A 15,826-nucleotide genomic window follows, 5' to 3' on the forward strand; every position below is an offset into this window, starting at 1 on the left:
CATGATGAACAGAAGTGACATGTCCCTGTTATGGGCTGAATTATGTCCCTCCAAAAGATATGTTGAAAACAACTTCTGGTACCTTGGAATGTGACTATATTTGGAAGATAGGACTACTAAATAAATAAATAAGTAGATAAATAAATGGAAGATAGGGTGATTAAGGTACATTGAGTTCGTTAGAGTGGGCCCTAATACAATCTGACTAGTGTCCTTATAAAAAATGGAAATCTGAACAAAGATAAAACAGAAATATGTGCATACACAGAAAGGCCATATGAGGACCCAGTGAGAAGGTATCCATCTGCAAGTCAAAGAGAGCAAGGGTCGGCCTTAGAAGAAATGTCAACTAGCCAGGTGTGGGGGCACATACCTTGTAATCCCAGTGGCTTGGGAGGCTGAAGCAGGAGGATTGTAGGTTCAAGTCCAGCCTCAGCAACTTAGTGAGGCTCTAAGTAACTTAGGGAGACTCTATATCAAAATAAAATAAAAAATTAAAAGAGCTATGGATGTGGCTCAATGGTAAAGTGACCCTGGATTTAATCAGAGAAGGAGAAGGAGAAAAAGAAAAAGAAGAAACCACTCCTATCCACTGACAACTTGATCTTGGACTTCCAGTTTCCAGAACAGTGAGAAACAAATTTCTATTACTTAAGACACCCAATCTGTGGCATTTCATTTTGACAACCCTAGTAAATTTGTGAGGTTCCCAGCCTCAAGGAGCTTCGACTTTGGTGGGAGAAACTTGACATTTATTGAATGATCAAGCCAATGATACCCCAGTACACATCTGTTAGTGCAATTACGTTCAGAAAATTGGGGAGCATGAGAACAGGTGTCAGGGAACCCTAATGTAGTCCCTGGATCCAAAGGCCAATTAGTTCTCTGGGCAAGACTGTGGTAGGAGCAGAGGAAGAGAGTGTTCTGGGAGAAATTAGGGAGTGCTCAGTGTAAAGGTCCTGGAAGGAGTTGGGGAGGAGAGAACACAGTGTTTGGAGTATAAATTAAGGTGTGTTGGGATGCAGGGTTATATTGGAAAACTGCAGGATCTGTGGGGAGCTGCTTACAGCCTACTTAATCCAGAGAAGTGGCAGGATCTCATCTATCTCACAAAACTCCCTCTGGTTAGTTGCCTTTTAAAAAGGAAGTGTAAGTGGAGGAAGCTCAATGGTAAAGTGCCCCTGGGTTCAACACTCCCAAAAAGGGGGGCATGGTTGTTGCAATTTTGCCTCCTCTTTTTGTAAAAGTAACATATGCTGATTTTTACACACACACACACACACACACGAAGACATCTCTGATGAAGAGCTAGAGGTGACAGCAGAGATTCAAGGTGAGATGTGAGGGGGGACATGAAACAAGACAATGAAAGTGAGGATGAGTAAAGTAAGGCCAAGCTGGAAGGAAAATCTTCAGATCAGGTAATTAAATCTCTTACTACAGAACTTGGTGGTTCTGGGTGATGGATAAAACAAATTTGTCATGGATAAAAGTGACAGGTGGATTGATAACATACATTCACTCATCAACGTTTATAGGTGTCTTGTGTATGGCAGGCAGTTGCCATACTAAAGTTTTAGAGAAGGGTTCCACGTAGGGAGTACAATTTAATTGCACTGGGAAGAAGGGCAAGAGGCCCTGTTGATGTAGGGAAAGCCCAAATTATGATCTATTTTTAAAGAAGTACAGTTTGGCTCTATCCAGATGTATGAAGCAACATGAACCTGATCTATGGCAGAGCTAAAATTGGATCTAAGAAGTCCCTACCTAGGTGTAATTAAAGTGATTTGAAAAGAAAGAAATTTCCTCATGGGTTAAACTTTTGTACTTTATTCATACAGCAGCCTGTGTTCAAACTTTTTCTGCTTAGCTTAATCTGTGCAGAAATAAAAGTTCAGCAAGCAAGTATGTAGCCAAATTTTATTCCTCAAATTTTAGGACATGTTTATCATGTTTATTTAAAAGGACCACTTTCTCTGAGACTACTCAAGCTTAACCAATTAGATTATCTCTCCCAAGAGTTTGAAATTTGGGACCAAGAGACACTAACTAGCCTGTGTGTGACTAGAGCTCACACAAATAGAAAGGGAGGCTCAGAAGTGGCTAGGTGCATGGAGAAGTAGAGATTTCTCTGCAAAGAGAGACCAAGACTAGGGAATGAGGTGGGAAAACAAGAGACAGAGACCCTTGATTGTTGTTCCTGAGTCCCAGTCCCACTATTCATGTGTCTCCTTATGAGTGCTAAGATGGTCTTTGTGATGATTGCCATTTGGGGTTCCCAGCTTTCAAGGTCACCTTCCCTAAATGCCCTCTTCTCACCCCCTTGTGAATGGTGTTGGGAGATAAGTGTCTGCCTCATGGCTGGAAGCTGCAGAGCCAGGACCTTCCTTTCCCTGTCACTGGGCACATTTACCCAGGCTAAGCCAGTGGGATGTTCTGTCCTAGGACTAAGTCCTTGTGGAGCTTTAGGAAGTCAGATGTTGTAGTTGCAATGGCAGCAAATAACCAACCTTTTACTGCTGAAGATCAAAGAATCACAGCTGTGGCTTCTGCTGCTCAAGTCCCATCCATTTCCCAAGCCAAAGCCTCCAAAGCTCCCTTGAAATCTTTTCTTGCTTCTGATGCCCAGGTGGGGTTGCTGTAGCTAGCAGCCAGGAACCCCAACTGACAATGTCTACGTGGTGAGTCCCTGCACATTTGGCTTGGAGTAATTCGAAGCACAGTTGTGTTTTTTTGCTGCAAAGAACTTTGGCTACGATAGTCATGACATTAAGCATACTACCGTTTTGTTTTTCTGCCTACCTTCTCCTCTCCTTTGGAATTATGATAAGTATCCAGACCAGGAGAGAAGAGAGGGAGTAAAGTTTTGATGAATACCAAAAAACTCTCCAGAGGATGAGGTGAAGTCTTGGGGGGGGGTGTATATGTCTGTGTTGCTAGGGGGATTTATATGAGGTGAGGTCTGTCTTGGGGCAGCATGAAAGGAATAACTCTCAGGGTTGTCACATATAGCTGCACAGATAGATAGAGCACTGAACAATTACACTTGGTGACTTTATAGACCATAGTTCTATATAGGAGCAGAAAAGGGAGTAATCCCTCTTCTGCCCATCGTAAAGGGTGGTCAACATTCTTATACCAAATAAATAAATAAATAAATAAAGGGCAGATTAGTGAGAGAAAAGCCTAAGAAGTTCATTTGCGTCTTCCCCTACCCCCACAGCTGCTAGAACTGGGGATTGAACCCAGGGCTTTGTGCATGCTAGGTATGCTACATCCTTCTTTCTTTTCTTTCCTTTTAAAAAAAATTTGAAGCAGTATCTAAGTTACGCAGGCTGGCTTCCAACTGGCGATAGTCTTCCCTCAGCCTCCTGAATAGCTGAGATTATACGTGTGTATCACCAAGTGGTCTGGCTTGATGGTAGTTTTGTGACACAAGAGCCCAAGCCCCAAGCCCCAGGATGAACTATCCATTTTTATGCTTAGGTTTGACAAAGCACAGACAACCATGCAGAAAGGTGATTAGACCCAAAGAGCATGATCAAATGCTAATGGACTGCAAGGACAGTCAGCAAGGCCTGTCTGACATTCCTTCCTGCTGGCTATAGGGCAGGGTCCTTTCTGAAATGAAGGTCTTATGATCTACTATTAGACAAGGGAGGCTAGAGAATTTACTTATGGTCAGCTCTAAGAAGAAAAACAGGGAAAAATTAAAGTGATATTTTTAGGTTTCATGGCTAGCTTTGGGGAGGGGGAAGGGTTCTGGTTTCTGACTTACCCTGGGGGAGAGGGATTCTAGTTTCTACAGCTTGGCTTGGTGGAGAGTGAGAGGTGAGATAGGACAGCAGGAGAAGGCAAGAGAGAAATTTTGCATCTGAAGCCTTCCCTTTGGGGTGTAATCTTCTGAGCCCCAATACCTGTCAAAGTCAGATTTCTAACTAAACAACAGGCAGTTAGTTTTAGCTCAGCACACCCCCCCCCCCCCACTCACTCAAAGAAATCTACTCTATAGACAGACCAGCTAGGACATAACAAAAGCTAAAAATCTTATGTGGTTAAAATTTTCAGTTCTTTCCCTTATGGCTTCTACTTTTATTGTTGTAATAAATGATCCCTGACTTATCCCAAGGTTACATATTTACACAGATATCCCTAAATTTACCCATATTTATCACTGAGTTACTTTGATTGTTAACTCAGAATTTCATCTGGTTTCCCTTCTGGGAAAGTTCCCAACAAGAGCAACTTAAGGAAAAATTATTTGAATCATCAAGGTCAATCCATTTTTGTTTCTGTGAGCTCAAGTCTTTTAGGACCATACACTCTGTGCTCTGGGACAGAGAAATCTGGTAGGTCAAAGTGTACTAGGGGAAAGGAATGGAGAATAAATAATACACATGTTAGAACCCTGTTTCCACATGAACTTATTTTTATTTTTAAGACATTATATAATGAGAGTTTGTGGTGAGAATAAAACATTCGTAAAGCACTCTTTTAAGGTTATCCAAAATTGGGGAGAGTATCTCTCTTCTCTGGCTGAGATAGTAGTTTTATTCTTTTAAATTGCAGCAGGTTGATGGGACTGCAAATTGGTGCAACCACTCTGGAAAGCAGTATGGAGATTCCTCAAAAAACCTGGAATGGAACCACCATTTGAACCAGTTATCACACTCCTTGCTATATACCCAAAAGACTTACAATAAGCATATTACAGTGACACAGCCACATCAATGTTTATAGCAACTCAACTCACAATAGCTAAGGTACCTTCAACAAATGAATGGATAAAGAAAATGTGTATATATACCCAATGGAATATTAGCCATAAAGAAGAATGAAATTATGGCATTTTCCAGTAAATGCATGGAACTTGATCCTATCATGCTAAGTGAAATAAGCCAATCCCCCCAAATCAAAGGCTGAATGATCTCTCTGATATGCGGATGCTGACACACAAAAAGGTCATTGAGTTAGACAATGGGGAATGAAGGGAAGGGAGGGGAGACAGGAATAGGAAAGACAGTAGAATAAATCGGACATTCATATGTTTATATAGAATTCCACCAGTGAAACTCCACATCATGTACAATCGCAAGAATGGAATTCCAACTAGAATATATACCCTGTATGTATAATGTCAAAATATACTCTACTGTCATGTACATCTAGAAACAATAAAAAAAAATCATAGCTGGATAAGAAATTATAGCACACCAAGATGGAAGCTGGTAAAAAGATTTTATTTTCTTCTTCCTTGTCAAATGCAGACATGTCCCCTCTGTTCCTGCCCTCTTATGAAGGTGAGATTCAACAGTCTGGATTATCCAGGGCCATGGGGTGTGCTTTGCTTGTTTGCTCACTGGGGGCTGACAACAGAGGGTACCTACTTCCCATAGCCAAGTATAGCAGGCAGGGGCGGGGGAACCTTCCAGCAAAGACATATTCAATTCCTAATCCCCAAGACTTGTGAACATTATGTGATTAAGGATCTTGAGAGGGGTTTATCTTGAATCATCCCAGTAGACCATAAACACAAAACCACATATATCCATAGAAGAGCAAGGCAAGAGTTATTAGACACCTATACACAAAGAAAAGCATGTGAGGATAAAGGCAGAGTTTGGAGTGATGCAGCCACAAGTCAAGGAATGTAGCCACTAGCAGCTGGAGGAGGCAAGAAACCAATAATCCTCCAAAGCCTCAGAAGGAGTGTGCTTCTACAAACACTTTGATCTTGGATTCTTTTTTTTTTTGTACCAGGGATTAAACCCAAGGGTGCTTAACCACTGAACCACTTTCCCAGCCCATTGATCTTGGATTTTTTTGCCTCAGGAATTTTCGAAGAATAAACTTGTTTCAAGGTGCCCAGGTTGTGACCATTGGCTATGACTAATATACCAAGCCTTTGACAACACAACCAGATCAGTGCTGAGAAGGATGGGTGTTCCAACAATTTTATACTGCTTACTATTTCAGGGCAAAAGTGGGTCCTGGAGAGGTTAGTTCTTCAAACCGTGAAATTAAGGGACATGTTTGATACCATTTTCGAATATAAGAAGTGAGAAACCCCCAGGAAACAGAATTCTGACCAAGACACAATGTGAAAACACTACATGATTTCTATGTTCCCTGTCTTCTAAGAAATCCATACAGATCCTTGTGCACAAGCTTGTTAAGAATCACAGACCTGGAGATTCCAAGATGGCGAGCCAGAGAGAGGCAGTATCCTGTGTGGCTCTGTGACCCAGGTCTCACCTAGTAGAAATACAGCATCTCAGAGAGTATAAGAGGACCCCTCTACAGCTGATTTCCACAGAAATCACCAGCCATGTGACCCCCATGCAGGACTCAGAGCCTCAGTGTTCAAGCAGGACTCCAGAACCCTGGCTCCCAAACCCAAAGCCCGCAGTTCTAGCTCATGCACAGCTCTCAAGCTGCTTAGCAGGTTCACCTATCAGCACCTCTGCAGAACTCCAGAATGCACTCTGCTCACATGCAGGCCACTCGGCTACTACCTATCGACAGCAAAATGCCCAGCTCTCCCCACCTCACCAGACAACCCAGCCCTGGAAGCAGACCGACTCCATCTTGGATGACCTTTCTCACCATATTAGGTGGGGGCAGATCTCAGATCGGATCTCCATCTGGCCAGATACCAGGTATCCAACTCCACTCCAGCAGCTATAACTCAGCATAGTGACCACCCAACACAAAAACAGCTCTCAGTTGCACAGGTGTGCAGTGCAACCAGGGCGCTGCCCACCTGGTGTCAGCCTGGGGGTGAGAGGTCCTGCAGTTGGGAACGACTAATTGAGAGAGGGGATGGGACTAAAGTTTGGAGCCTAACAGAGAGACCAGGATCTGGGAAATCTCCAGACAAGAGAGGGAGACGATACCAGGCACTCAAGTCAGATGAGCGGTCCCAAAAAGAGACCCGTGAGGTATAATTTCACTGCTGGGACTGGGAGTGGCACTCCCCGCTCCCAGATGCCCTACACCAGGTCCAGTCATCTCACCCTGGTTACCTACACCATCCTGAGGGCAGAGACACCAGCTTAAAACAGACCACCTCACCTATTGGATGAGAAGAGAAGCAGGAAAGAAACGGATCTCTAAAACTAGCAACAACCCTGGTTTATTCTTTCAAGTATTTTTTTTTCTTTCTCTTCTTTGCTTCTATCCTCTGGCCCTCACATCCCCAACATATGTGAAACCAAGAACTTTGCATGAAATACAGTTTTGAGGACTGAGTCATCTGAATAATATAATATAAAGGAGTTGCATATGCCCTTTTTGTTCTTTCTCTTTTTTTGTTCTTTCATTTTTCTTTTCCTCTCCAAATTTTACTATTTTTACATCCTATATTTTTCTAAATACATATGTGTTTGTTTTATGTACTCTACTGTCTTCCCATGTACTTGTCTACCCTAAATTACTTCCTGTCTATTCCCCTGCTATTAACCCTCTTCATTAGATTTCTTTCACATTTCCAAAGATATATTAACTCTATACTCTCACATCTTTCCCCCTCAGCATATCGCCCTATGCCCGATGCCAGTTCATTGTCCATCGCCAGAAACTGTAACCTTTTTACAAAACTATTGATTATATTTTAGATAATAATTGAATCCAACATTTCTGGACATTGAGACTAAACTGTAAATGTCTTAATAACAACAAATTGTTCATAGGTGATATATTGTTGATATTGGGATCTGACAACATTGTCCTTCCCAACAAAGAGGGATCTTGGAACCCTACAAGAGCACTACAAACCTATAGGGTAAAAACAATAACACACCAGACACACAGAGCTGGAAAGGAAGACACACAAGCAACATGAAAAGACAAGGGAAGAAAGCACCACAAATAAATCAAGACAACACATCATTAGAATCATTGGCAGCTACAGCAGAAAAAATGACAGAGTAAGATTTCAGGATATACATAGTTAAAATGTTCTGTGAACTCAACGAAGATATAAGAGAGCAAATACAAGCAGTGAAAGACCATTTTGACAATGAGCTACATAAACAAATCCAAGAAGCCAAAGATCATCTCAACAGGGAGATAGAGGTTCTAAAAAAAAAAAAAGCCAAACAGAAATCCTTAAAATGAAAGAAATAATAAACCAAATTAAAAATATATTATCTGGAAAAGAACATAGACCACACAGTGATAATGGTAAGAAACCATGAGCAGAACATTCAAGAAATATGAGATAGCATAAAAAGACCAAATTTAAGAGTTATTTGGATAGAGGAAGGGATAGAGGTCCAAACCAAAGGAAAGAACAATCTATTCAATGAAATAATATCAGAAAAGTTTCCAAACATGAAGAATGAATTGGAAATCCAAATTCAAGAGGCCTACAAGATGCTAAATGTACAAAATCATAACAGATCCACACCAAGGCACATTATAATGAAAATGCCCAACAAACAGAATAAGGAGAGAATTTTAAAAGTCACAAGAGAAAGGGATCAGATTACACATAGGGGAAAACCAATTAGAATAATGGCATATTTTTCAACACAGACCCTGAAAACTAGAAGATCCTGGAACAACATATATCAAGCTCTGAAAGAAAATGGGTGCCAACCAAGAATCTTGTATCCAGCAAAATTAAGCTTTAGATTTGAAGATGAAATAAAAACCTTCCACAATAAACAAAAGTTAAAAGAATTTATAGCTAGAAAACCGGCACTACAAACGTCCTTGGCAAAATATTCCATGAAGAGGAAACAAAAAACAATGAAAATCAGTAGAGGGAGGTAGTACCCTAAAGGAAAAACTAATCAAAGAGGAATAAGAAAAAAATCAAAGTTAAATAACAAAAATAAACAAATATGGCTGGAAGTACAAACCATGTCTTAATAATAACGCCGAATGTTAATGGCTTAAACTCACCAATCGAAAAACATAGGCTAGCAGATTGGATTTAAAAAATAAAAAGACCCAACAATAGGCTGCCTACAGGAAACTCATCTGATAGGAAAGACATACACAGACCAAAGGTGAAAGGTTGGGAAAAAAACAAACCACTCACATGGACTGTGGAAGCAAGCAGGGGTTTCCATCCTCATATGAAATAAAGTAGACTTCAAGCCAAAGTTAATTAAAAGGGATAAAGATGGACATTGCACACTGCTCAAGGGAACCATACACTAACAAGACATAACAATCATAAATATATATGCCCCAAACAATGATGCAGCTATGTTCATCAAACAAATTCTTCTCAAGTCAAGAGTCAACTCAACCACAACACAATAATCTTGGGTGACTTTAACACATCTCTCTCACCACTGGATAGATCTTCCAAACAAAAGTTGAATAAAGAAACTATAGAACTCAATAATACAATCAATAACTTAGACTTAACTGACATATATAGAATATTTCAACCTGCATCAAGTGGATACACTTTCTTGTCAGCAGCACATGGATCCTTCTCTAAAATAGACCATATAATATGCCACAAAGCAATTCTTAGCAAATACAAAAAAGTAGAGATACTACCACATATTTTATCAGATCATAATGGAATAAAATTGGAAATCAATAACAAAATAAAAAATAAAAATGTCTCCATCACCTGGAGACTAAACAATATGCTACTGAATGAACAATGGATTGCAGAAGACATCAAGGAGGAGATTAAAAAATTCTTACAGGTAAATGAGAACATAGACACAACATATCAAAATCTCTGGGATACTATGAAAACATAGTGGAATTCATTCATTAAAAGAAGAAAAAGTCAACAAATAAATGACCTCACACTATATCTCAAAGCCCTAGAAAAAGAAGAACAAATCAGCAGTAAAAGCAGTAGAAGGCAAGAAATAATTAAAATTAGAGCTGAAATCAATGAAATCGAAACAAAAGAAACAACTGAAAAAAATTGACAAAACAAAAAGTTGGTTCTTTGAAAAAATAAATAAAATTGACAGACCCTTAGCTACACTAACAAAGAGAGAGAGAAAACTCAAATTACCAGCATACATGATGAAAAAGGTAATATCACCACAGACACTACAGAAGTACAGAGGATAATTAGAAATTATTTTGAAAACTTGTACTTCAATAAAATAGAAGATATTGAAGGCATTGACAAATTTCTTAAGTCATACAATTTGCCCAGATTGAATCAGGAAGATATACACAATTTAAACAGACCAATATCAAGCGAAGAAATAGAAGACACCATCAGAAGCTTACCAACCAAGAAAAGCCCAGGACTGGATGGAAACACAGCTGAGTTCTACAAGACCTTTACAGAAGAACTAATACCAATACTCTTCAATGTATTTCAGGAAATAGTAAAAGAGACAGCACTTCAAAACTCATTCTATGAGGCCAATATCATCCTGATTCCAAAACCAGGCAAAGACACATCAAAGAAAGAAAACCTCAGACCAATATCTCTAATGAACATAGATGTAAAAATTCTCAATAAAATTCTGGCAAATTGAATACAAAAACATATTAAATAGATTGTGCACAATGATCAAGTGGGACTCATCCCAGGGATGCAAGGTTGGTTCAACATATGGAAATCAATAAATTTAATTCATCACATCAATAGACTTAAAGATAAGAATCATATGATCATCTCAATAGATGCAGAAAGAGCATTTGACCAGATACAACACCCCTTTATGTTCAAAACACTAGAAAAAGTAGGAATAACAGGAACATATCTCGACATTGTAAAGGCTATCTATGCTAAGCCTCAAGCCAACATCTTTCTAAATGGAGAAAAATTAAAGGCATTCCCTGTAAAAACTGGAACAAGACAGGGATGCCCTCTTTCACCACTTCTATTTCAACATAGTTCTTGAAACACTGGCCAGAGCAATTAGACGAAAGAAATTAAAGAGATATGTAGAGGAAAAGAAGAACATAAATTAGCACTATTTGCTGACGATATGATTCTATACCTAGAAGACCCAAAAAGCTCCACCAGAAAACTTCTTGAATTCTGCAAAGTAGCAGGATATAAATCAACACCAATAAATTGAAGGCATTTCTGTTTATCAGTGACAAATTCTCTGAGAAGGAAATGAAGGAAACTACCCCATTTACGATAACTTCAAAAAAATAAGATACTTGGGAATCAACTTAATGAAAGAGGTGAAAGATCTATACAATGAAAACTACAGAACCCTAAAGAAAGAAATCAAAGAAAACCTTAGAAGATGGAAAGATCTATCTTGCTTTGGATAGGCAGAATTAATATTATCAAAATGACCATACTACCAAAAGCACTATACAGATTTAATGCAATTCCGATCAAAATCCCAGTGGCATTCATCATAGAAATAGAAAAAGCAATCATGGAATTCATCTGGAAAAATAAGAGACCCAGAATAGCTAAAGCAATCCTTAGCAGTAAGAGGGAATCAGGTGGCATCGCTATACCAGACCTTAAACTATACTACAGAACAATAGTAAAAAAAAAAAAAAAAAGAAAAAAGAAAAAAAAGAAAGAAAAAAGAAAAAAACAGCATGGTATTGGCACCAAAACAACAGACTGGTTGACCAATGGTACAGAATAGAGGACACAGAGACTAACCCACAAAATTACAAATATATTAGACAAAGGTGCCAAAAACAAGAACTGGAGAAAAGATAGCATCTTCAACAAATGGGGCTGGGAAAACTGGAAATCCATATGCAACAAAGTGAAATTAAACCCATATCTCTAATCATGCACAAAACTTAACTCAAAGTAGATCAAGGACCTAGGAATTAAACCAGAGACTCTGTGTCTAATAGAAGAAAAAGTAGGCCCCAATCTTCATCATGTAGGATTAGGCCCCAACTTCCTTAATAAGACTCCTATAGCACAAGAATTAAAACCAAGAATCAATAAATGGGATGGAATTAAACTAAAAAGTTTCTTCTCAGCAAAAGAAACAATTTGTGAGGTGAACAGAGAGCCTACATCCTGGGAGCAAATTTTTACCCCTCACACATCAGATAGAGCACTAATCTCTAGGGTATATAAAGAACTCAAAAAGCTAAGCACCAAAAATCCCCAAATAACCCAATCAACAAATGGGCCAAGGACCTGAACAGACACTTCTCAAAAGAGGATATACAATTAATCAACAAATATGTGAAAAAATGCTCATCATCTTTAGCAATTAGAGAAATGCAAATCAAAACTACTCTATCATCTCACTCCAGTCAGAATGGCAGCTATTATGAAGACAAACAACAATAAGTGTTGGTGAGGATGTGGGGAAAAAGGCACACTCATTGCTGGTGGGACTGCAAATTGGTGCAGCCAATATGGAAAGCAGTATGAAGATTCTTTGGAATTCTGGGAATAGAATCACCATTTGACCCAGCTATCCCTCTCCTCGGACTATACTCAAAGGACTTAAAGACAGCATACTACAGCAACACAGCCACATCAATGTTTATAGCAGCACAATTCACAAAGCTAAACTGTGTAGCCAACCTTGATGCCTTTCAGTGGATGAATGGATAAAAAAAATGTGGCATATATACACAAAGGAATTTTACTCAGCAATAAAGGAGAATAAAATCATGGCATTTGCAAGTAAATGGATGGAGTTAGAGAAGATAATGCTAAGTGAAGTTAGCCAATCCCAAAAAAACAAATGCCGAATGTTTTCTCTGATATAAGGAGGCTGACTCATGGTGGGGTAGGGAGGGGGAGCCTGAGAGGAATAGATGAATTCTAGATAGGGAAGAGGGGTGGGAGGGAAAGGGGGGCAGGGGATTAGTAAGGATGGTGGAATGTGATGGACATCATTATCCAAAGTACGTGTATGAAGACATGAATTGGATGTCAACATACTTTAAATACAGAGATATGAAAAATTATGGTATGTATGTGTAATAAGAATTATAATGCATTCTGCTGTCATTTATTTTTTTTAATCAATTTAAAAAAAGTAAAACTTTAGGTCTGTGCAAGGTGAAATTTCCAACATGACTTTTCTAAACTATACAAACTGTGTCTAATTGTTGTATATAAAAACAACAACATATCTTTGTTTTTTGTTCCTGGTCCCTGGCACAGCCCTCCTGAAACCCATTCATTATTAATAAAGAACCCCTTTTACCATTAAAAAAAAAAAAGAATCACAGACTCTGGTGGTACCCTGATTACCTCATTTGCTTTCCCTGAGGAGAAATACTCATGGTAGTGTTAAGAGGTTTCAATTTCTTATGACAGGGTCTTTCCTGAAATATACCATAATAAACACTAAGCAAACACTCAATAAGTAGAACTATTTATTATTACTTGTTCAGACATGGCTGTTGATACAAGTAATAATAATTCCTACTTACTATTTGCAAAGTGTTTATTATGGTAGGTGTGCTCAGATTGTCACTAAGGGCCTGCCTTGAAAGGGATTGTTGGACCCAGCTCATCCTCTTCTTTTTGTTCTGATTCAAGATGTGAGTCTTGCCATGATGTACCATCATTTACCATCTTCACCAGAATTAATGCAGGCACTACACCCATAACCTTCAAAACTGTTGAGCTAGTCATTCTTTTTCTTTATAAGTTTGCTGCCTCGGATATTTTATTATTAAAGTAAAGCAAAGCTAATGCTATCTTCTTTATGAGATTGAGAAGGCTCCTCTATTTCTAGTGTACTGATTTTGGGGCGGGGGAAGGGGTACCTGGAATTGAACTCGGGGGGCACTTAACCACTGAGCCACATCCCCAGCCCTATTTTGTATTTTATTTAGAGTAATCAGCTGGGTAGTGTACTGATATTTAACAAGAACTGGTGAATTTTATCAAATGCCCTTTTTGAATCAATCATTATGATCATAGTTTTCTTTTTTAGCCTGTTGATACTGTGGATTACTCTGATTTTCTGATATTGAACCAGCTTTATGAATTTGAATAAAGCCCTCATAAAATGAGAATTATTACTGTATTTTCTGGAAGAGACTGTATAATATCAATTCTTTCTGTGTTGATAGTAAAGGGCTCTAATGAAACCGTTAGGCTTAAATATGTGTTCTTCAAGAATATTGTCATTACAAAGGCAGTCTTTAATGGTATTAGGATTATGCAGATTCTATATAGCATCCTGCCCAAGTTTTGTGACTTTGTATAAGGAATTTTTCCCTTTCATCCAGAGTTGTTGAATTTGAGCATACAGCATACCTTCATTATTCTTTCAGTGGTTATAGGAACTACAGTGGTATTTTCTACTGCATTCCCAGGTTCAGTGACTTGTACCTCAAGTCAATCTTGCTAGAGTTTTTTTGTTTTGTTTCATTGTTTTCCTATTTTCAGTTACATTAATTTTTGCTTTTTATCATTTGATTCCATTTGCTTGCTTTTAGTTTGTTCTGCTTAGTTTCTTAAGGCTGGAATTTCGAAGAATGATTTGAGATATTTTTTCCTTAAAAATTTAAGCACTTAGTACAATAAATTTCCCTCTATGCACTTCATCAGCTGCATTCCAGTTTGTTGTTTTCATTTCCACTCAATTCTGGGTTTTTTTTTTTTTTTTGTATTTTTTAAATTGTTGATGGACCTTTATTTTATTCATTTATTCATATGCGGTGCCGAGAATAGAACCCAGTGCCTCACACATGCTAGACAAGTGCTCTACCATTGAGCCACAACCTCAGCCCTCAATTCTGTTTTTTAAAAACAGAGGGGCTGGGGATGTGGCTCAAGTGGTAGCGCGCTCGCCTGGCATGCGTGGGGCACTGGGTTCGATCCTCAGCACCACATAAAAAAAAAAAAAAAAGATGTTGTGTCCACCGAAAACTAAAAAAAAAAAAAAAAAAACAACCAAAAAACGCCTTTGAGATTTCTTCTTTGACCCATGGGTCATTTGTTAGTATGCTGTTTAATTTTCAAGTATTTTCTATAAATATTTCTAGTTTAATTCCATTATGGCTGGAAGACATATTCTTTTTTTTTTTTAACTTTTTAGTTGTAGACAGACACAATACCTTTATTTATTTTTATGTAGTGCTGAGGATTGAACCCAGTGCCTTCCACATGCGAGGTGAGCACTTTACCATTGAGCTACAACCTCAGCCCTGGAGGACATATTCTATGACTTAAATTTGGTTTTAATTTGTTAAGGTTTGGTTTATGACCCAAGATATAGTTTATCTTGTATATTCCATGGGATCGTAAAAAGAATATATATTTTGCTATTGGGTAAAATGTCTTATAATATCAACTAGATACTGTTGATTGATAGCATTGTGTGGCTTTTTGATGGACACGTGTAATTTATTACAATTACTCTACACTGAGTTAATGCCGCAGTCTTGGCTGGGCACAGAATCACGAGCCACCACACAGCTTTGTAGATTCAAACAGCAATTCTTTATTCCCAAACTCACACCGGCCTCCACACACGCTCTGGGGCAATCCCCGTTCTCCTGCTGCCCAATTCACCTACTACACGAGGCTTTCTTCCCAAAATCCTCTCTGAATCTCACGAGAGCTCAATGGGAGCTCAGGCAGCAGGAACGCCCTAATCTCGGCAGCAATAATCTTCAACCTCCAACTTCCCTAAAATCCCTATTGTCTTAAACTGGGAACGCCCTAAACCCAAGGACCGGGATACTATACTTCCTCAAACTGCAGGATACACCCTAATCCTGGATCCACCCTCGTCCTTGAGTAGGGTCACCTTTCTCAAACACACATGCAATGTCAACAGCGAAATTCCAAGGCAAGTCCATTTAACATGGGGTACGCTGGCAAGGAAATTTCGATGCGTCATTCCTACTTGGTAATGGCCCTCAGCAAGTTAATATAACATTTCATGACTACTCTCTAACCTCCAAT

Source organism: Spermophilus citellus (genome assembly GCF_964194105.1).
Source record: "Spermophilus citellus genome assembly, chromosome: 13".
Classification (NCBI taxonomy): domain Eukaryota; kingdom Metazoa; phylum Chordata; class Mammalia; order Rodentia; family Sciuridae; genus Spermophilus; species Spermophilus citellus.